The following is a 23,400-nucleotide window of genomic DNA, read 5'->3' on the forward strand; positions in this document are numbered from 1 at the left end:
GTTGTTTTCTGTTGCTTCAGAGAAGCGGACACGGAGCAATGGATCCAAACTACAAGAAAGAAGATTCCACCTAAACATTAGGAAGAACTTCCTGACAGTAAGAGCTGTTCGACAGGGGAATTTGCTGCCAAGGAGTGTGGTGGAGTCTCCTTCTTTGGAGGTCTTTAAGCAGAGGCTTGACCACCATATGTCAGGAGTGTTCTGATGGTGTTTCCTGCTTGGCAGGGGGTTGGACTCGATGGCCCTTGTGGTCTCTTCCAACTCTATGATTCTATGATTCTATGATACATTTACCATCTCTTTAGGGGAAATCGTAGTCTAGTTCTCAGTGACAGTGTAAACTTCAGGCTCTACTTAGGGTGCTCACATGACTAAAAATCCAGAATGGGGGAGGTGTAATTAGTCAAGAATCCTTCTCAGGGACATCTAATTTTCTATGAGATGTGTATATCTGCATGAAGGATCATTCAGTCACATTTTATGGCCCCCAGTGGCTGGCACCCACTCTGGCGGATGGAATGGAAATCAGGGGGTCCAACAGTGGGTGGTGCCAGAGCCAACCAGTCCAGTCTTAGTCCCCAACCTCTTCCTCCTGGCTGGGTCCTACCAGGGCCAACACTTGAGGCTCAGCAGGAGGAAGGTGACCAGCAGAGGCACCCCCTGGGCTAAGGAAGGAGACAAGGGTGGGGGCTGGCTGAGGGCAGGCGGAGGGTGGGGGGCCATGCCCACTTCCCCTGGTTTGCCACCTCACTGAGAATGTAGGCCTAATTGCCCTATTCCAAGCCTACAATATTCTAAGATGTGGCTTTCTAGGACTTTATTTTGAAAAGTGGAGAGAGCGTGCTTATGTTTCTCTGGTTGGCTGACCGTGCTCCATATGGTCAAGAGCATCAGTTAAAGTCATGCTGAGAACATTTATCTGATCAGCTGCTATTCCTTTATGTGATACAAATCTCTCTTTTTTAAAAAAAAAAAGACCTAGAAAATAGGCCTGCCGTTTTTTATAAGTCAAAACATAAAGAACCAGTTTACTGATTTATTTCCTAATTTATTTCTTCATTTTCTTAACGTAGACTCTGTGTGTTCCTTCCTAGATCAATACTGCATGCAATGTTGTTGGGCTGGCTCCCCCCCCCCCCCCGATATTTGAGACAAGAGAATTTGCTGTAAAAAAAAATCCACTTCTTTCAGTAGTTGGGCTCTAGAAATTTTGAGTGTCTCTTAGTGAATGAGTGTAAAATATAACAGGGAATGCAACTATAAAACATCATGAGCAGCCCAAATAAAACACAAATTCTACATCCATTTCACCTATTTACACCAAAGTCATGATGTTGCTTGAAATCCCCCACTCAAGAAGGTCCTAGGGCAGGGATCCTGGGCTTAGTTTCTGTTGGAGGAGGCTGTAGTGCAGACATACAGTGTTCATACCTTGTGTATGTTATACAGACCGCCCCTGATTCAGCAGGCCACTGGTGGATTACCAGGCGCTGGAGAGAAACAGCAAGAGAAGGCCTTCCCACTTTTCTTGTGGGCTTCCCAAAGGCATCTGCCTGGAAACTGTGGTAGAAAGGGAGATGGAAGTGATGGTCCATGGCAGGACAAAAATGTCACTGCACAGCTGAACAACTTCACAAAGAGCAAAAGTGACTCTCTGTCCCCATAGTGGAGCAATGAACAGATGGATTATTTCCTTTTATCAGATTATCCAGAGACTGGAAAAATTCTGAATGAAGTGGGGGAAAGTGCTGGATGCCACATGGATGACGGAGGGGCAGGGATGCAGTTATAAATAGCTCCAAATCCAAATTCAAGTTCCATGTGGATGCCCATGTCCTGTCATTAGATCTCATTGTTGAAACATGAGCCTGTCGTCCTAGTCATCTCTATCCTAAAATATGGGTGGTTTTGTGTTGGGATTTTTGTTGGTGTGGTTTGTTAATTTGCTTAGCTGGGAGCTGCATCATAACGTTTGTAAAATCCAAAGGATAACATTCTGATCTGTGTAGATGATGCAACTTAGGTAGGTTTGTTTAAAAATGCAGTCCCTATGGAATTCTACCCCATCTCTAGTTTAGCTTGATGAATATAGCTATGCCACTTACTGGCTGAATTAGCCTGAGCAGAAACTGGTTTTCTCCTTCCGTGAGTCTTAGAAGAGAGGAGAGCATGGTTTCAGCTGCAGCAGCAGCAGCAGCAGCATGCTGGTAGAGCGAAGGGTTCTTGTCTGTGCATTCTCCTAAGCAATAATAATTCTCAAGGCAAAACTGTGTTAAGTTAGCACACTTTTCAAAAAGTGTGTAGAGCTTGCCCCTCTCTTTTTCCAGGAAAAACAGTTGCAACAGCAGGAGGAGAAAGAATAAGAATTTAACCCTTTCCCCTGCACCGTTTTCCCACCAAAAATGGTTCCTCTCCCAAGGTGCTATTGGCTGCAAAGTCAGGCAAAGGAAATTGCACATATCGCTGCATAGTGAAATGATGCACAAATTCTCCTCTTTGCACATTTTACCAGAAGCATGTGGGGAAATGGATACGCAAATCTCTTGCACATCCAATTTTCTCTCTTTGGCATCTAATATTGCTCCTAGCTACTCGATATGCTTCGCTGCTGCTTTGGATAACAGGCAAACAAAGCTGGATATGTCAGCCGGAGGTTTTTCAGCTCAGGAACACCACAAGCAGTGCATCAACAGACAAATGAGCCACAAAGGTGGTCTCCTTGTATCCACATCATTAGGCACATAATTCTGCAAGTTACAAAAACAAAATAAAAATGTAAAACCAAGGCTTGAGTGAACACTAGAATCTGGGCAGACAAGAGCCTCTGGAATAAAGGGACTCTTACATTAAGTGAAATTTTCCAACCAGGGAGCAGAACAAACCTTGTGTTGACGCCACAAATAATAGTAAGAAACCTCTGAGAAGCTAAAAGACCACATCCAGCCGTGGTGCCTGAAAGATAGAGATACAGGAAGGAATCAGGCAGTGTAGTAAAAACAGGCTGGTTTGTTAACTTACCATTGTGCAGTATACATCATCAAATTAAAAACATGCAATTGATTGTTGGTTTTGTAGGGGAACTTCATTCCATAATATATTTATTATTTCCATTATTTATTACTTGAATGATGGGCGGTAAACACCCCTGAGGAATGCATAATATACATAACAATGATAGTAGGGCAAAACAAAAATAAAAATACAGCAAATTGTGCAGCAAATGGCAGAAAAGTAAAAATGCACACAGGATTAGATCCAGACTAATGACGGACTCTTATTCATGTTTACTCATATGTAAATCCCACCTGAGGTGCAGCATACTCATAAGGTTTATCCCAGCGTGTGGAAGCATGGCAGGCGGGGTCCCAATGCCAACTTCCATTTGGCCTTTGAAATAAAATGCCACTTGTGTATTTGTTGGTTATATTTATATCCCACCTTTTCTCCTCCACAGATGGAGCTCAAGGTGACATACGTTGTCCTCTCCCTTTTCATTCAATCCTCACAACAACCCTGTGAGGTAGGTTTGGCTGAGAGGCAGTGACTGGCCCAGTGTCACCCAATGAGCTTCTGCTCTGCTCTCCCAGGTTACAGTCCAACACTCTAACCACTACGCCACACTTCTGCTCTGCACATCAGAATTTATGCTACCACACTTTGCCCATGTGATTACATGGTTGCAACCCACAAGCGTAAAGCACAACCAAGGTTCATCAAGGTGAAGGTTATTCAAGTGGAAGAAGGGTTTCCCCTACAAAATTTTCCTGCTTTAAATTGTGATTTAAATTAAATGGGGAAAGAGTTAGGTCTCTGTCCCAGCAACCACAGCCATGATTGAATTCATGTTCCCCCTGCTGTGGTTTTTATCTAGGGGAATTGTGAAAGAGACAGCTTGCCTGATGTCATGTCCAATTTGGCCTTAAAACATGCCATGTCTAAAGAGGTCGCTGAGATCAACTGGAAAGAGTGATAGTCTTGCACCCGTGTTCAAGCACTTGTATGTTTCATGAACGAAGGTGTGGGGGGAGTAAACGCTGCCTCTTTTCATCCTGCATTCTTGTTGTACATTGGCTATAAGACACAGCTGGTGGAAGGCTTCTGCAGCCCACACACACACACACACACCCCTTTTGCTGCTAATATCAGGCAGCCAGAGATTTCTACATGACTGAGGTGAGTCCTGATATAAAAAAATAGATCAAGTCAATGATTGTATGTTTGTGTCCTTCCAGACATCCTTTTCATTGCTCATTCATGATTATTTCTGCTCATGATGCTATCAGTCAGATCCCCACTCACTGGATCATCACCTTGTTGTGGTGAGTGGGCTTGCATGTTCCTATGACCCTTGTGAGCAAAGCAGTCAGGAATCTCTTTTTTTAAAATAATATTTATTAAGGTTTTTCCATATGAATACATAGTTGGTTCACAATACAATATCTGCCATGACATATTTTCACAACTTCTCTGGACTTCCTCTCATCTCCCACTCCCTTTTTCATCATAAAAAAGGAATTTTCCAGCAATTTATCATCTTATTTGCATTTTATGTCCCACAATCTTAATTTATAATCTAATAGTTCTCCAACTGGTTCACATTTTCTCAATCTCACTTGTCTTCCTAATTCTATCTAATTTAGTGGTGCCCGATTGTTTATGATTTAGCAACCTACTTAACATTCAGCCAAATTACAATATTTTTGTAAATAAATCTTGAATTTCTTCCAGTCTTCTTCCGTCCTCTCTTCTCCCAGGTCTCGAATTCTGCCCGTCATCTCGGCCAGTTCCATATAGTCTATCAGTTGCATCTGCCAGTCTTCCAGTGTGGGGAAATCTTGAGTTTTCCAGTGCTTCGCTAGGAGTATCCTTGCTGCTGTTGTTGCATACATAAAAAAGGTTCGGTCCTTCTTTGCCACCCCTTGGCCGACAATGCCCAGGAGGAAGGCCTCTGGTTTCTTAGTGAAGGTATACTTAAATACCTTTTTCAATTCATTATATATCATTTCCCAGAAGGCCTTCACTTTAGGGCATGTCCACCAGGGTGAAAGAATGTTCCTTCACTTTCTTTACACTTCCAACATTTATTATCAGACAGGTGGTATATTTTTGCCAATTTGACTGGGGTCATGTATCATCTATAAATCATTTTCATTATATTTTCTTTCAGAGCATTACATGCAGTAAAGTTCAACCCAGTAGTCCACAACCTTTCCCAGTCCTCAAACATGATGTTATACCCAATGTCCTGCGCCCACCTTATCATAGCGGATTTAACCGTTTCATCTTGAGTGTTCCATTTTAGCAGCAAGTTATACATTCTAGAAAGTACCTTAGTCTTTGGTTCTAGCAGTTCTGTTTCCAATTTCGATTTCTCCACCTGGAACCCTAACTTCTTGTCATTTTTAAAAAATTCTTTAATCTGAGCGTAATGTAACCAGCCTCGCACTTTATCCTTCAATTTCTCCAAACTCTGCAATTTCCAATTGTCTCCATCTTTTTCTAGTATCTCCCAATATTTTGGCCAATTGGCCTCCATATTGGGTGTTTTTCGGGCCTTAGCTTCCATAGGTGAGAGCCACCTTGGAGTTTTATTTTCCAATAAGTCTTTATATTTTGTCCAGCCATTGAACACTGCTTTCCTGACAATATGGTTCTTAAAGGCCTTATTGATCTTAACCTTGTCATACCATAAGTATGCATGCCATCCAAACGCATTGTTGAAACCTTCCAGATCCAATACATCAGTGTCTTCCAGAAGTAGCCAATCTTTTAGCCAGCAAAAAGCTGCGGCCTCATAATACAACTTTAAGTCCGGCAGGGCAAGGCCCCCTCTATCTTTCGCATCGGTTAATATCTTATACTTAATTCTGGGCTTTTTGCCCTGCCAGACAAACTTAGAGATATCTCTCTGCCACTTCCGGAAGCACTCCGTCTTGTCCACAATCTGTAGTGTTTGAAATAAAAACAGCATTTTTGGCAATACATTCATCTTGATTGCAGCAATTCGGCCTAACAAAGAAAGTTTCAATTTGGTCCAACTGTCTAAGTCTCTCTTAATTTCTGACCAACATTTTTCATAATTATCCTTATATAGACTCAGATTTTTTGCTGTTATATTTACCCCTAGGTACTTTACTTTTTTAACCACATTTAGTTCTGTCTCTCTCTGAAACCGTTCTGACTCTGTATCTGTCAAGTTCTTTTCCAATACCTTAGTTTTCTGTTTGTTTAGTTTGAATCCCGCCACCCGACCAAAGTCTTGAATCAATTGTAATACTCTTTTCGTACTAGATTCTGGCTCCTGCAGGGTCAAAACTAGGTCATCTGCAAAGGCTTTAAGTTTATATTGTTTCGCTCCGACCTGAATTCCTTTCACCAACCGGTCCCCTCTAATCATGTTCAGGAGCACCTCCAGAACAGAAATAAATAGCAAAGGGGAGATGGGGCAGCCTTGTCGTGTTCCTTTTTCAATTTTAAACTCTTCGGTAACCACATTGTTAACTATCAATTTAGCTTTTTGCTCTGAATATATCGCCTCAATCCCATTCTGAAAACCCAGTCCCGCCTCCATTTCTTTTAAATTACCCTTCATAAATTTCCAGGTAATGTTGTCAAAGGCCTTCTCCGCATCTATAAAAATTAAGACCAAAGCAGTCAGGAATCTCATACTCCCAGCAGGGTCACCCAAGGCAGTAAGGTCAAAGGGAAGGAGCTAGACAAAGAATGATCCAAGAAGTCCTCAATGGCAGAACAGGCGGGTGATAACAAGTGGTATGTTACAACAGCTGTGAAGGCGGATGAAGGCTGCAGCATATAGAAATCTACCGGTTTGTCATGACTACTTCATGCTATCAGAACAGATCCCTAGTGCGAAGACTGTGTGTTGGTCAATGTGCACTGAACTACACACATAAAACAAATTCACGCACAGGTGTCTTCCAAAAACCCAACCCAAACCCCAAAAGTCCTATGGCGATCGGCAAATGGTAATGGAGGCAGGATCGTGAAATCTGGAAGCTCCTAGTCATGAACCGGCACATGGGCAGTGGATACAGATTCAGTCGTTCTGACTCAAGCAATGAGACAGTTGAGTAGCTCGGCAGCTGTATCCATGACTGAGAAGCCCTTTTTAGGGCCCACTGTGCTTGCCCCGAAAAAGGGGAGGGGCTAGAAAAGGTGCCCTAAACATAGTCTGCCTCCCTTTCCCCCTGACTGGAATACCACGCCCAGTGGGATCACCACCTAGCGGTCGTAAAAAACAATTGAACTTTGGAACATGGAATATACGGACTTTGTCAGATAACACAGACAGCGAACATCCTGAAAGCAGAACTGCCATCATTGCAAGAGAGCTGCGACGTTTTAACATCAATATTGCAGCACTTCAAGAGACTCGAAAAGGGACAACTGAAGGAAGAAAAGGGAGGCTACACATTCTTCTGCAAAGGTCTATCTGAGCAAAAACATTGAATACATGGGGTAGGCTTCGCTATCAAAAACAACCTTGTGAAGCTCCTGTCAGAAGTCCCTACCGACATTAATGAGCGACTCGCAACCCTTCTAATAAAGCTCACCAAAAACCAACAGGCTACTATTATAAGTGCTTAGGCATCAACATTGGATGCCGATGAAGACATTAAAGAAAATTTTTACTCTCAGCTAGATACCATCCTATCAGAGATGCCTAAGGAAGATAAAATTATCCTCCTGGGTGATTTTAATGCAAGAGTTGGGGAAGATTTCGATCTGTGGCCTGGGACTATTGAGAAAGAAGCAGTTGGCAACAGCAACCAGAACGGAATCTTACTTTTGACAATAATGTGCAGCGCACAACCTTGTTATTACCAACACACTCTTTTGACAGAAAAATAAATTAAAAACTTCATGGAGGCATCCTCAGTCAAACCACTGGCACCTCTTAGACTATGTTATTGTCCATGCTAAAGACATGCTCCTTACCAGAGATATGATGAGTGCTGACGACTGCTGGACAGATCACTGACTAATATGCTCCATGACGGCTATCAAGATTATACCTCAACAGGCTTCACGGAAGGAAACCAAGGCGCAAAATGAACACTCAAGCCCTTCAAGATCCAATTAAGTGTGATTGCTTCCAAACGACTCTTAAGGACCATCTGCTTTCAGAATTCCCTTATAACATCGAGGAACACTGGACCAAGCTAAAAACATCCATTATTTCAGCCTGTGAACAAACTATTGGATACCAAACCAAGAAACACCAGGACTGGTTCGATGAGAATTACAGTGAGATTGAACACATGATTGACAAGAAAAGGAAGGCCTTTCAGATCTGGCAAAAAGATAGAAACTGTGCCACTAAGAAAAAAACCTATGCCAATGCTAAGATTGAAGTTCAAAGAAGAACTAGAGAAGTAAAAAAAACCTGGTGGATAAAAAAGCTCAAGAGATCCACTTAGCCAACACTCATGATGCACAAAGTTTTTTTAAACCCACAAAGACCAACTATGGCAGGGGTAGGCAAACTAAGGCCCGGGGGCCGGATCTGGCCCAATCACCTTTTCAATCCGGCCCATGGATGATCCGGGAATCAGCAGGTTGTTACATGAGTAGGATGTGTGCTTTTATTTAAAATGCATCTCTGGGTTATTTGTGGGGCATAGGAATGGGGGACAGTGGACTGGCCCCCTGCTGAAAATGTTTGCTGACCCCTGATCTATGGCCCAATAAATCATGGCATATGCCCCCTACGCTCAGCAGACAGTATCACACTTCTAAAAGATAAAGAAGCTATTGCACTGCACTGGAAAGAACATGACCAACATCTCCTTAACCGCAACTTCCCTGTGGCTGCTGAGGTCCTCTCACAAATTCTGCAAAAACTAGTTAGAGATTGCAGTATCTCCAAATCTGGGAGAGTTGTGTACAGCTATTAACCAAATGAAAAACAACAAAGCCAGTGGATCTGATGGGATACCTGCCGAAATCTTCAAAGTGGGCAGAATTGAACTTACACAACAACTTCACAAGCTTACCGAAAAAATCTGGGAAAGAGAAGAAATCCCAGCAGACTTTAGAGATGCCAAAATTATCAATCTCTTTAAAAAAGGTGGCTGTGATGAGCCTGTTGACGACTCTTAACGAGAGTCGTCAACAGGCTCATCACAGCTATCTGCCAATCACCCATTCCCACCACCCTTCTGAGTAATACCCCTCCCCACCTTCTCACTATATAGAAGGGTCTGGGAACTTCTGTTTCAGTGTATCTGAAGAAGTGTGCATGCACACGAAAGCTCATACCAAGAACTAACTTAGTTGGTCTTTAAGGTGCTACTGGAAGGAATTTTTTTTTGTTTTGACTATGGCAGACCAACATGGCTACCTATCGGTAACTGTTTAAAAAAGGTGACAGAACTAATTGTGGAAACTATCAAGGCATCTCTATTAGCTGCAGCCCGCAAAATTCTTGCAAGGATCTTAGCAAATGGTCTTGTAACAATATCCAAGGTGACCCTTCCTGATTCCCAAAATGGTTTTTGGCCTTCTAGGGGGACAGTGGACATGATTTTCACTGCTCAACAGCTTCAAGAAAAATGCCTGCCCAGATAAATTTGTAAACATCATTCGGCTCCTCCATGATAATATGACAGCAACGATTGCAGATAACAATGGCTCTCAAAGTGAACCATTCATAGTGGGATCAGGTGTTAAACAAGGTTGTGTTATTGCCCCAACTCAACCCAATTATTTTCATTGCCATGATCCTACACTTTGTCGAAGGGAAACTCCCCACTGGAGTAGAAATCATATATTGAACAGATGGAAAGCTGTTCAATCTGAGCAGGCTGAAAGCAAAGAGTACGGTTACTGTAACTTCTGTCATAGAGCTTCAGTATGCTGATGACAACGTAGTGTGCACACGCTCAGAGGATGACCTCCAAACCACCCTAAATATCTTTGCAGAAGCTTACGAAAAGCTTGGCCTATCACTCAACATCCAAAAAACCAAAGTGCTGCACCAACAAGTACAAAATAACCCCTCTGCAGTGCCACAAATCCAACTCAATGGTGTAATGTTGGAAAATGTTGATCACTTCTACCTAGGCAATTATCTTTCCACAAGGGCCAACATTGATGGCGAAATCCAGCATCGCCTGAGCTCTGAAAGTGCAGCTTTTTCCCGATTGAAGTGCACAGTGTCTGAGGGAACACTGAATGACATTCATAGGGAAACCAAAATGCTTGTTTACAAAGCTATTGTACTACCAACCTTACTATAAGCTTGTGAAACATGGGCCACATATAAACCCCATCTCCAACTCCTTGAAAGATTCCATCAACGGTGTCTCTGAAAAATTTTACACATCACTTGGGAAGACAGGCGAACTAATATCAGTGTACTGGAAGAAGCAAAGATCACCAGTGTTGAAGCAATGATTCTTCAACATCAACTTTGTTGGACTGGCCATGTTGTACGGATGCCTGTTGATCATCTTCCAAAGCAGCTACTCTATTCCAAACTTAAAAATGGAAAGCGTACATAATTTTGGTATATAAACTTTGTATACATGTTTGAAATTATATTATAATATGGTCTGTAATGTAATATGATAATGTATGAATTCATTTACAGTCAGTGTATGTTCTTTAACTTCTTGCTAAAATCCCATAACTTTTTATACCACAAATATTGTGGCTTATTTTTGTTCCACTTTTGTTGCGCTATAGCCTGTCCAGACAGCAGTGATGTGATAGCACTGGGAAAGCATCACAGAACAAACCAAAGCAGAATGAATTCATTACTGAAGAAATATTGTTTCAAGAAGATGTTGCAGAGTATACCCACAATAAAACACAAGTCTGAAGGGGCTCTATATCAATGTATTACATTAAAATTGCTGTATTTATAATACAGTAATGAGCTATTAAGTCTCACTCCATCTAATTCTCTTGAAAGAGGCACTAGTATTCTGAGATAGATGCAGATTTCCTGGGATAATGTGCTGGCTTTAAGAGGGTAAATGTTTTGATGTTGAATGTCTGCTGTTCACGCATTAATGGGCTATGTGAGCATGCTTTCACATGACAAACCTTCAAAGCACTGGCAGGGCCATTATGGGGTGTTGTACTAATGATCCATGGCTAATGAAAGTGTCTTATTCAGTTCCATTTACATCATGATGAATCCTTCACACTGGTTCCATTGAGCATGATAGATTTGTTTTCCTTTTTGGAAATGAAAAGTGGACATTAATTATGTCTAAAATACCATGGATTTCCTAAGGAACAATATACATTATTAAACGGTTGGGTTAAAAAAAACCATTGTGAAGTTTCAAACATAGCCACATAACAAAGAAAAATGTACCATTTCCCTGATAATGTATTGTATTCTTCTAATTGCAGGACAACGTTCTAAACTTTATTTCACGGACAGAGTGGTTTATTGGGCAGTTAAAATTTGATAGGCACATTGATTATCCATTATTTCGGTTTGTGAATTATGATTATATCATCTTTTCTCAGCATAACACTTGATATTGATCAGATATGCCAGAGATAAATTTCCCAAAACCTACATTGTTGCTAAGCTTTTAATTTGGATATCAGAGATGTTGAAGAAACTTCACACTAAGGTGGCATGGTTGGGAAAGAACTAGCTTTTGCATTTGGGCAAAAAGATGGTAATGTTTACCTCCTTAACCATTTAGGAATCACTTCAGTTGATGTTGGTCACATCTGTCTCTCTCTCAAGAAAATGGAGTGTGCCTCTGGGGGTGAAGTCAAGCCACTAGAGAAACATAGTGGCTTCTGTAGCTGCTGCTTCCTGCATTGTTTTTGCCGCGTTAACAGACCAAGTGACCTCTCTGGGACACAAGTCTGGGCAGCGTGTATGGAGCGCCTGGGCTGCCTGGATCTCAAGACATCCACCCCTGCAGCTTCGCTGATGTGGTCCAAAGGAAAGCAGAGCAATACATTTGGCACCAACTGCAGGAGTTGCCGGAAGGAGGTGTACAAGGCCCCACCCAACCATCTTAGGGACTACACTCTGCATTTGTAGCCTTTTTCTTTTCCAAAAATGTCACACACTTTGGTAGATAAGAGATTGTGATCTGTTTTCTCACTGGCGAGTTTCCTGGATCCCCTGTCAACTGAACTGGAACTTGCTCTAATTTGGAGGCCCCCCTTGAGGTCCTACCACTCTCTGAAATCTCTCTGAGATAAAGCAGCTGGGTACCTGAGGGAGGCTTTTCCTAAGTATAATTGGTTTAATGGAATTGGAAATGGAAAATGCCTTTGTATATTGGTGAAAAGGTTTAACATGGGGAGATTCCACTGAAGCTATATTAAGAGCAAGAAGTGATCTCTGAGCTTTAACTGGCTGATTATTCTCTAAACTGAATATAACCTTTGATCATGTGATGAAGGTACTGAATTGCAAATTTGCCATCTTGGAAGGGGAGTGGCTGTTGTTCTTTGTTCTCAGACTCCATGGAAGGAGGATGTAAATGTTCTCCAGGAAAACAGCTCCAGGCTAATGGAGGCCGGAATGGGGGAGAGACAGAGTTGTGATCTCACTCCTGTTTAAAGGTATTTCTAAGAAGATGCTGGGCCTGTGCTGGATATGTACAGGAAATGGAATTACCTTGATGTAACACTGTTTTTCTGTTTTGTTTTGAAGAAAATTCTGCAAGTAAACTTACAGGCCTTGACAATGTTTTTTTATTTCAAAAGGACTCAGTTTTCATGCATCCAGTCACTTCAAACTACACAGTGTTAATGTCTGCAATAGTCTTTTCAGCTGTGGTGCCCAGGATTTGGAGCAGCTTCCTGAGGGACGCTTGCCAGCCCCTCTGCACTTGCAGGTGTGAGGTGGAGATGATTTTATTTAAGCAGCCCTTTTTAGGATGCTGATCTTATTATGTGTTCTGCTGCAGTTTTAAATTGCTGTGTTGACTATGTTGTAGTCAGCACCTTGTTCATTTCCTTCCTTTCCTTTCCTTCTCTTCTTTTTCTTTCCTCCCATCCAGCTTCTAACCAACTCCCATGCCCAGGCATGCCTATGCACTGCACGTGCAGGGAGCTGCTGCTACTGCTGCTGCCATGGTCCAGCTGGGGAACTAATTGAACTGCTCATGTCCATCTGAAATTGGCCTGAGACCCACCAGTGGCCTATGGTTTCAGAAATGCTGTGCTAGGCAATTATCATCAGCAATAAGGTTATTGTATTAACCAAAGACCATGGCAATGCTAGACAATTGTATCATCCCATATCACGCTGAGTAAATACATTCTCTTGCTGGATGACCTCCTGCCCCACATGGCAATTTGCTGTATCCACCATTCTTGGAGATTCTCAAGGTGTCCATATGGAAAACAGAGCACAGAGAGAAACCACAGCAGTTGTGTTGTACTTAGTGTAAGGTAAAGGTAAAGGGACCACTGACTGTTAGGTCCAGTCATGGATGACTCTGGGGTTGCAGCGCTCATCTTGCTTTATTGGCCGAGGGAGCCGGTGTACAGCTTCCAGGTCATGTGGCCAGCAGGACTAAGCCGCTTCTGGCGAACCAGAGCAGCGCACGGAAGCGCCGTTTACCTTCCTGCCGGAGCGGTACCTATTTATCTACTTGCACTTTGACGTGCTTTCGTGTACTTAGCCCCAATTGAGACCAGGGTACTCACTGGTGGAGATGCAGGGAGAGGAGAAGGACACTTATTAGTGGCTGAAATTCTAGATGGGTAGCAAGGGAAAGATTGGTGTTTGCAATATGTTTGTCCCTGAAGCAGATATCCATCTACAATGGGCTACCTTGTTTTCAGGGATTAGCCCTTCACCAGCAGGTTACACTCTATTATGAACAAGATCACAAAAGCCATATTAATTTTACACTTATATCATGTTGATTTTGTTTCCTCTGTTTCACTCTCTTATCTTCCTTTTTATGTACTAAAACTTGGAGCTCAGGTTCTTGCAATATCAGGACAAAAAGGACGGAGTAAAAGCTGGAACGAAATAGCTGATCTCTGAATTTCCTCTGTTTTTGTGCATTAAGTCACTCCCTTATCTTGACTTATTGTTCACAGGATTTATTAAATAAAAGCTAAAGCAGGAAAACCTTATAAATAGAGCACGTACTCACTACTCGGGGATTCTGACAAACAACCTCTTTATAGAAGTCTCATCCTTGCTCAGAAAATTCAAACACTGTTTAATAATTCCAGCAGAAGCTTTCTGCAATTCATTTCCCCACAAAAAAATGTTTAAATTATATTTAAACCATTTGGAGAAAATAAACTTGTACTGCCTCAAGCAGGTGGAGTCATTCTGATAGCACAATCAGGGAACAAATCTTTCTGTACAAACCCCATTTAATGAATGTGTGGGCTTCTCCTGAACTGGCCATTGGGTTGGGTTGCAACAAACCATTGCAAAATAACCTCACTCTCAAGCTGGAATTCTCCTTTTCCAGGTTCCAGCCAGCCAGCCCGACCTCCCTCCTTGATATTATCAGTTGTAAGGAACAACTGACCCACAGTCTCCCATGGCTTCTGAGCATGCTCAGTCTTCACTAAGCCGCTTCAGGAGGGGGGTTGCCTACTGGCCTTTTTGCTAACCTTGGGGGGGGGGTGCTTATACTTCTTTCTTTCTTAGTTTTGTATACATTTCTGTTAGCAAACTCAGCTGGTGGGTGCCATTACAGGGAGCGATTACCAGTAAGTCAGGGTTGCCATATCTTGAAGAGCAAAAAAGAGGACAGTCTGAGCCACTGCCAGCCCGAGCTGGGGAAAGAGATGCACGTGTGTGTGCATGTGGGACTGCCGCTGCACCCGCACACCTCTTTCCCCAACTCAGGCTGGCAGCAGCCGCAGTGTGCAGTGCAGCCTGAGGAGCACTCCCCCCCCCCCCCGCAAAACATCCCTAAACCCAGACATTTCCTTTAAAATGTTGGGCCCCAGAAAGAGGACAATTTCCAATTGGTGGGACTGTTCTTCAACTGGCTCCACCGCTTTCCCCTCCTCTTCCCACAACTTCACCTGCACTCTTACCTCAGGCCGCTGTCTCCTTCCCTTCCCTCCATCTCCCAATCAGCTGTAGCCACTAAAGGGGGGGGGGAGCTGGGCATAGCGCATGCTTTGCAAAAGAAAGAAAAAATATGTCCCTTGTTCAGTTCCTAGCCTCTCCAGCCTGGAAGACATCCCCTCCAACATTTCTCCAGTGAAAATAGGGATGTCCTATTCCATCATCATCATATACTTCACCCATCTTACTAGGTTGCTCCAGCCACTCTGGGCAGATTCCAACATAGATGAAAACATAATAAAACATGAAACAGGGCTGCCTTTAGATGTCTTCTAAAGGCTGTATAGTTACTTATCTCCTTGACTCGGGGGTCGCATAAGGACTTCTGTCTGGAACCCTGGAGAACCACTGCCAGTCAGAGTAGATCATACTGAGTGAGATGGTGTTGTTCCATATTTAGTGAGGTGTCCATCAGGGTTGCCAGGCTTGCAATAAAGAACGGGTCGTGGGATGGTGGGTGTGATGGCCAGCGAATCCGATTCAGAGGCTGAACCGGAGGACTCCCAGCCTGCACAGGAGTCCCCGCCTTCAGGGCCGGCTGAACTGGGGCAGGGCCTTGATTCTGAAGCGCCTGCACCTGTGCCGGATCCTCAGGAGCAGGCACCAGGTGAGTCCACTCTGGCTCCAGAGGTGGTTGAGGACTCAGTGCCTACAGGTGAGTCTCCCCCTGGGCCCAGTAACCCTTCAGCCTCTCCTGAACTGCAGAGGCTCAGGGCAGAGAGGCAAAGGGAACTGGTTTCTCCCAGGAGGAGTGCTTGCCTTAAGGCCAGGAGACGCAGGTCTCCTGGGGGCCGGGGCCGCCTCTGGCCTCAGAGAAGATAAAGGCCAGTCAGCCCGGTCCCAGGTTGCGGGAGCAACGTCATTGTTGAGTACCTGTTCCTGCCCGGACCCAGACCTGACCCTCCAGTGTTCCTGTCCCCGCCCGGCTTCCTGCTTTGGACCTCGCCCCGCTCCCTGTGGACTGTTTCCAGGCTGGTGACCCAGGACCGGACTTTGACTACACCAACGGTAACCTTCCCCCTGGGACCAGCACAGTGGGTAAGGATTTTCTGCCTTTATAACACCAGCAGCTGTTCTCTTTCTCTTTCTCTCCCTCCATTTTATCTGAGGGCTGAATTGAGGTTTTGAAGTGGTAGAATGGCTGCTGACAAATTTTGGGCAAAGCCTCACTCACTGACTTTCAGGAAAGTGCATTCAGGAGAAGATACTCCGATACAGAGCCCAAAGTGGGAGGGAGAAAAGGATAGCATCCCACCCCACTTTGCTCCTGCATAGATAGGGAGGTGGGCAGACATTTCAATATAAAATCCTGCAAACTGTGAAGTCTACCTGCTCTGCTCCAAAACATTAACATTATAATCCAACTGGCATGAAAGAATGTCAAGCGAAGAATTTATTTTTGTGCTGTAGAGTTTCTAAAAGGCATCATTGTTCACCCTCTTACTGACATGATTTTCTATTTTGTGCAATATACAGAGACCGGCAAATGTCTCCACCTGAAAAATAAAATACTGTAAAGCTGTTCAGAGTTTTTATACTGCAATTGTCATGTATCTGGGAGGTTTGCCAGGCTAAATCAAAAGCAGAACACCAGCATTTTCTCATCTCTAATAACAATGACCTGCAGTCACGTTGAAGATTGTAAGGTCAATTTCCCTCTTAAATCGAAAAAGAAAATAAGAGAACAGATGTGGGGAGCTGCTTTTGTATTTATAAATTGCACTGACATCTGGGTGAGAGGATATGATCTTAGCTTGCCATTCATTGAAGTACTTAAAAAAAAAATTAAAACGTATTAATCGAGAAGAGAAACACACGTGTGATTCCTTTTGATCTTGACAGCTGTGGACAAATGGATTAGGTTACTTTTAACTCAAGAGTCTCTCAATTAAAACATTTAGATGAATGTGCTGGACAGCACAGAGATCCCACAGAGTGTACAGAACCAGGATATTCTCCTGAGGCCCAGATAAGGAGCTGGGAGCAGCAGTCTTGTCAGCAGGAGGGTAGAATCTTTCTAGATCTTCCCTTTGATTCCCAATTTGAGAGTAGACTGGTTCAGTTAGTCTGCAAAACAGTAGTGGTTCATACATCCGTGTTCATCACTTGATTCCAAACATCCAGGGAAGGGGGCTGTGGCAGGTCTGGCATCCTGGATGGGACGTTCAGATCAGCTTATACCACCACAGCTGCAGGGAATTTTCAGGGAAGTCAGTTTACACAACCAGCTGTCAACCCATCCATTGGAGAAATCAATTCATGTACATGTGAACCACGGCTTGGTCTTACACAAATAGGCCTGACAGTAACTCTTTTCAGAAAACCCCTTCAGACATTCATAAAGGGGAGCAGGCTTCAGAACACACCAGACAATCATGGCCCAACATTTGCCTGCCCCTCTGCCTGTACACACAACACCCACACTTTCAGGCAACTGCTTCAAAGAACCCCCTTTGCTTACACCGCAGGATGAATGTTGGGACAAACAAGGGTCCAACAAGAAGCAACAGGGCAGTCGCGTGAACTTTGCTAATGGAGTTAAGAGTTAATGGTCTAACTTCTATGTTTCCATTTATTCTTTATGGGTGGTATTCAACTACCTCCCCCTGCTCATCTGCATGACCCCCACCCACTATGTTGAATACAACAACCCAATGTATTTAAGACAATTTCTACACTGCTGTTTAACTGAATCTGCAGCATTCAGCCACTCTTGCCTCAACCATGTTCAAGGCATCTGGCCTCTTCAGGCGTTCTGTGATGGCTTCTGCTTGATAAACACACAAGAATGAGCACAACATTGCTGTTCCAATTGCCCTCAAGGACAACTGTCTGGAACAGGAGCCTCCTTTACTTTCCCCACATGTAATCTCCCTTTCCACCCACAAGACTCCATTAATCAGTGCTGGAATGTAAACAGACATGTGACATGTACCAATCCCACACACGTCTGCAGCACGGGAGGAATGGAATTCCCAGCTCTCCCTTGCAAATACACCAGAAGAGGGCTAGAGAAGAGCCCTGGAAACAAGGCAAGGCGAGTGAAACCTGCCCTTTCTTCCCCCATCTTGCTCTGTTGCTAGCTCTGTGCTCTGCCATTAGCAAGTTTCTTCTCAGCCAAGTTGAGAGAAAGACCCTTGAAGCAATAGCGCACAGTGAATTGAGGCTTGGTTAAGGCTGGGGAGGGGAGTTCCCTCACCCATGCCCTCCATTTCATGTAAAAAAAGAAAAACACAAGAGCCCTGCACGATGCTGCACTCCTTCCTGCCTTGTGTGAATGCCACAGACAATAAACCAATAGATCCATATATGTGGCTTCCTCATGATGCCTTCGGTTTGATCCTCAATCAAGATGCGTTGCCCTACCCTCTCTTAATGCGCACCCAGTCATAAAATTCTTACATTGTAAACAAGAACGAAAGTCTCTAAATCCTCTTGCATACAGCAACAGTATGCAACAACATATGGCAAGTTGTTTCATTTGGTTTTTGAGGGGGGGGGGCTTGCTTAATGACTGGTGAAGGATTTAGTGATTTTAGACTGCTGCCTTTCCCTCTTTTTTATAGCTTGATTGTTTTAATTGAAATTATGCTGGTTTAATGTTTTAAGTCTTTTGTAAGTCTTTTTTGAGTGGCTCAGAAAGGGAGGGTGTATGTATTTGTAACTATCAAAATAAATGACACAAAAGGGCAAGGGGAAACAATACCAAGGAAACCTGAAACCCACCCAAAACCTCTGGGATGTTCAGACGTTGTGAGATTGTGCCCTGCCTTTTGCAGTTCCCAGCTGCACATACAAGCAGATCTGGGTGCCCAAGTTTGCTTAGACATCTGGCCAGTTCCGGACTGCAACACACACCGGTCAGGGCTGACAGGGCTGGCCAGTCTGATCCTGCTCCGCACTCCCTTTATTATTATATTCATAGGATTACTATTGGAGTCAGAAGGGTACCCGAGGGTAATCTAGTCCACCCCCTCCTGCAATGCAGGAATATAAATTCGTGGTCATTATTATTCATTTTGTTTCAATACTATTTTATATTTTAATGGGGAAAAAATCTTAAAGCAGTTTACAACACATTGAATAAAACAAACCAGAACAAAACATTACTGAAAGAAGTCAAATATAAAGCATACATTCAAAGCAAAGTAATTAACAGGAAGCTAATATATTAAAGATTTCAGAATAAAACATTATGAAGGTCAACTACAGAATGCACTTTTACTGCAGCAACGTTAACAATAAATAAATCTTTAAAAAGACATTACTAAAGGAAGTCAAATATCAAATGCACATTTTCAAGGAGCTAAGAAAGGCACACATTGAGTGGGGGGGTATCTTATTCCATCTTTATGGCACCCCTATGAGCTAGATTGGGGTGGCAATGCCTTGCTCAAGGATATCCAGAGAAATCAAGGGCTGGGCAAGAATTTGACCCAGGTACCCTCATTCAACTCCAAAACAGACCATGATAATATTCAGGGCAATTTACAGTATTTCCTATGTGCCCGTTAACTTTGAAGGTAGTCCTACTATTTTCAGTGGAATTTACTCTAAGGTAGGATTTCAGCCATAATTCTGTTGGATTGTGGCCTCGTTGGGTGAAAGAATGCTTCCAATTGTTGAACCCAAACAAGGTATAAAACCCCCCCTCTGCTTTAGCATTTCTCCCTCTTCTTGCAATGTTCTCATCTCCTAGTTCCCTTTTAAGATATAACACTGAACTCCTCTGCTCTGCCTTTCTGCCAGGTTTTTAAGAGCAAATTAATGTGACCAGCTGCCGGCAAGTTCTCCTAGCTGAACACAACCAACTTCCAGAGGTAGAAAATTGCTTAAATAGAACAGGAATCTATGGTGTTAAATTTTTGAAAGAAAATCATTTCTGAGCAGGATGGGAAAATGCATTTTTTAGTTACCTTGGTTTCTTTCCACATAACAAAGTGCTTGTATCTTCCAACTACATATTTGATAGCAATGGTGCCTGTGGTTCTCCCTCAGCATACTAGATATTGGTGTGAATAAAATTAGTGCACAATAATGGAGCTTACAGTGCACAGCTAAAAGATCAAACAAGCGCTAGATGCTCTAGTAATTAGCTAAAAGTCCCTCTATAGCCTATCTTCAGTTTCCAGCCATGTGGAACATCATGGGCAGGAGAGTTCACATGGTGAGTACATGCCCTCTTTCCCTAATTTCTTGCACAGACCTCACACAGTTTCTGATGAAGTTTCTGTTTGCTCAGTCTGCTTCCTGCTATGCTTATGAAGAGCCAGCTCTTCTAGCTTTTATCTGACAAATGTTAGAGTTACAGATGAGCTTCATTAGTGAGCTTTCTGTGCTTCTAGCCTTTTCCCTTTGACTGACAGGCAAGGCATGTTCACATTAAGAATTAAAGTTGAGTCGGTGATGAGCTGTAGTTGATTAACCCACAGCTGTCTAGCAGCATCTCTAAAGAAAGCTGGGAACTGGCATAGGTGATGCCACAAGCTCCATTCCTATATTTCACATTTTGCCATCTTGAAGAGGGACTTTGCTAATTGGTTGGGGCCTATTGAACTGAGAGCAAAATTCTCAGCAAACCACCATGGTTACTTTGGAGGTAAAAGAGCAAAGGAATGTTGGGGGCAGCCAGCAGAGTATTGCAGAAGGAGATCAGCAACCTCTCCCAACGTTGCCACTGCACACTGCAAAATTCAAAATGAATTTGAAGTCATATTGAGCACCATTTGGTGAGAAAGCAGGATAGAAATTCAATAAATAACCTACAACACTACAAGGGGAGTCCCAGAGGTTGCTCTGTGCAGTCCTATCAACATCTACTTAGTGACCTGCCCCCAAATTTAAATGCACAATAATCATCACTAGGGACGCGGGTGGTGCTGTGGGTAAAACCTCAGTGCCTAGGACTTGCTGATCGTAAGGTCGGCGGTTCGAATCCCCGTGGCGGGGTGAGCTCCCGTCGTTCGGTCCCAGCTCCTGCCCACCTAGCAGTTCGAAAGCACCTCTAAGTGCAAGTAGATAAATAGATACTGCTTTATAGCGGGAAGGTAAACGGCGTTTCCGTGTGCGGCACTGGTGCTGGCTCACCAGTGCAGCTTCGTCACGCTGGCCACGTGACCTGGAAGTGTCTTCGGACGGCGCCAGCTCACGGCCTCTTAAGTGAGATGAGCGCACAACCCTAGAGTCGGTCACGACTGGCCCATACGGGCAGGGGTACCTTTACCTTTACCTTAATCATCACTAGCCAAAATAAAATACTATATTTTTTCAAAAATGTAATCAGAATGTATTAATCTATCCATTAACCTATCCACCAGCCAAATTACAAAATGGTCATTGGTTTCACAGAAAAAAAGTATCACATGTATTAGTTGCATCCCTATACTCGATATGCTTACTGAGTAGGGATTCTGCTTCCTACTGATATTACATGCATCAATGTATTTAAAGTACATATGAAAGGCAGAAGGTTAGATATTTTCTAGAATTTAATTCTTTGCATTTACTTTGAAGCCAGTAAGATAAGTAAGTTGTTTGTGAATCCCGACATCTGTGGTTTGCATTCACTGTTGTTGTTGTAGTAGTTGTTGTTTTTTGTTTTTAAATACAAATCAGGTCCTTTACATAAAAACAAGACAAAATCCCACCATTAAATTGCCTGCGCCTCTGTGTTAATAATGAGGCTCTTGGCCTGGAAGCAATATGCATCTCCAAGGTTAGAGGAGAATTGGAAATCTTTTACGCAATATTCCCTTAATGTTTTAGCATTATCTTCTAAAATAGAAAAGCCTCACACTGGGAAAGCTAAGAGACATTACAGGGCTGGACCAATAAATTTGTTTGTAGATGTGCTGTCCATCTATCATCCATGCAACAACTAGAAAATATTCCCTCCTTTGTTGTGAGTGATCCAACCGTCCTTTGAAACATTTGACCTGAATTTAAAATACAATGTAAGTTGTAATATGTACCCAGACTGGGAGACGGGGGCTCAGTTCACTGGCCCCAATGGAAGGTGTCCATCAGGCTCCTGGCTCTGGCTCCGTAGCCCCTTGTACTGTGAGGTTTGGCCCAGGAGCCTCCTGCCTGCCGGCCAGCCTTGGGTTGAGCATCAAGCTCAGAGTCAGGAAACCAAATCTTCTGCTGCCATTTGTCTTCCCTTCCAATTAAGGCTAAGGTGGCACCAAAAAGCTTGTGTTGGAGAGAAGACCAATCAGTCAGCTTGATGCTGAACCTGGAAATCTCCTAAACGGTTAGTCTGTGAGCACTTAGAAAGGGGGAAAAGCTTACTGGGAAATGATATATAATGAATTGAAAATGATGTTCAAAATAACTTTTACAAAAAACCCAATAATAATAATAATAAATTTTATTTATACCCTGCCCTCCCCAGCCAAGACTGGTCTCAGGGCGGCTAACAACCAATAATAAAAACAAGTTGATTAAAATACAACTTAAAAACAAGATTAAAATACATTAAAACATTAAGATGCAGCCTCTTCACAGGAAGAGAAAGGAAAAAAGAAAAAGGGGGAGGGAATCAACTTGGCTCCAAGCCAAAGGCCAGGCGGAACAACTCTGTCTTACAGGCTCTGCGGAAAGAAATCAGATCCTGCAGGACCCTGGTCTCATGAGACAGAGCGTTCCACCAGGCCAGAGCCAGTGTTGAAAAGGCCCTGGCTCTGGTTGAGGCTAATCTGATTTCCTTAGGGCCCGGGACCCCTAGGGTGTTACTATTTATGGGCCTTAAGGTCCTCTGTGGGGCATACCAGGAGAGGCTGTCCTGTAGGTACGAGGGTCCTAGGCCGTGAAGGGCTTTAAAGGTCAAAACCAGCACCTGGGAGCCAATGCAGCTGGAAAAGCACTGGGTGAATATGCTCCCATGGCAGGGACCCCGTGAGGACCCTTGCTGCAGCATTCTGCACCCGCTGGAGTTTCTGGGACAGCTTCAAGGGCAGCCCTTTGTAGAGCGAATTACAGTAGTCAAGCCTGGAGGTGACCGTCGTGTGGATCACTGTGGCCAGATTGGGGTGGGAAAGGTAAGGTAACTGCTTGATGCGGCGAAGGTGGAAAAATGTCACCTTCGCTGTTGCTGTAACCTGCACCTCCATGGAAAGGGAGGTGTCAAGGATTACACCCAAACTCTTAACGGAAGGCAATGGCACTAATTGGGCCCCCGCAAGAGAAGGGAGTTGGTCCCTCATCCCCATACCATCCCGACCCAGCCAAAGGACCTCTGTCTTCAAAGGATTTAGAATCATAGAATCATAGAGTTGGAAGAGACCACAAGGGCCATCGAGTCCAACCCCCTGCCAAGCAGGAAACACCATCAGAGC

This window comes from Podarcis melisellensis, assembly GCF_964234715.1.
Source record: "Podarcis melisellensis genome assembly, chromosome: 4".
Lineage (NCBI taxonomy): Eukaryota > Metazoa > Chordata > Lepidosauria > Squamata > Lacertidae > Podarcis > Podarcis melisellensis.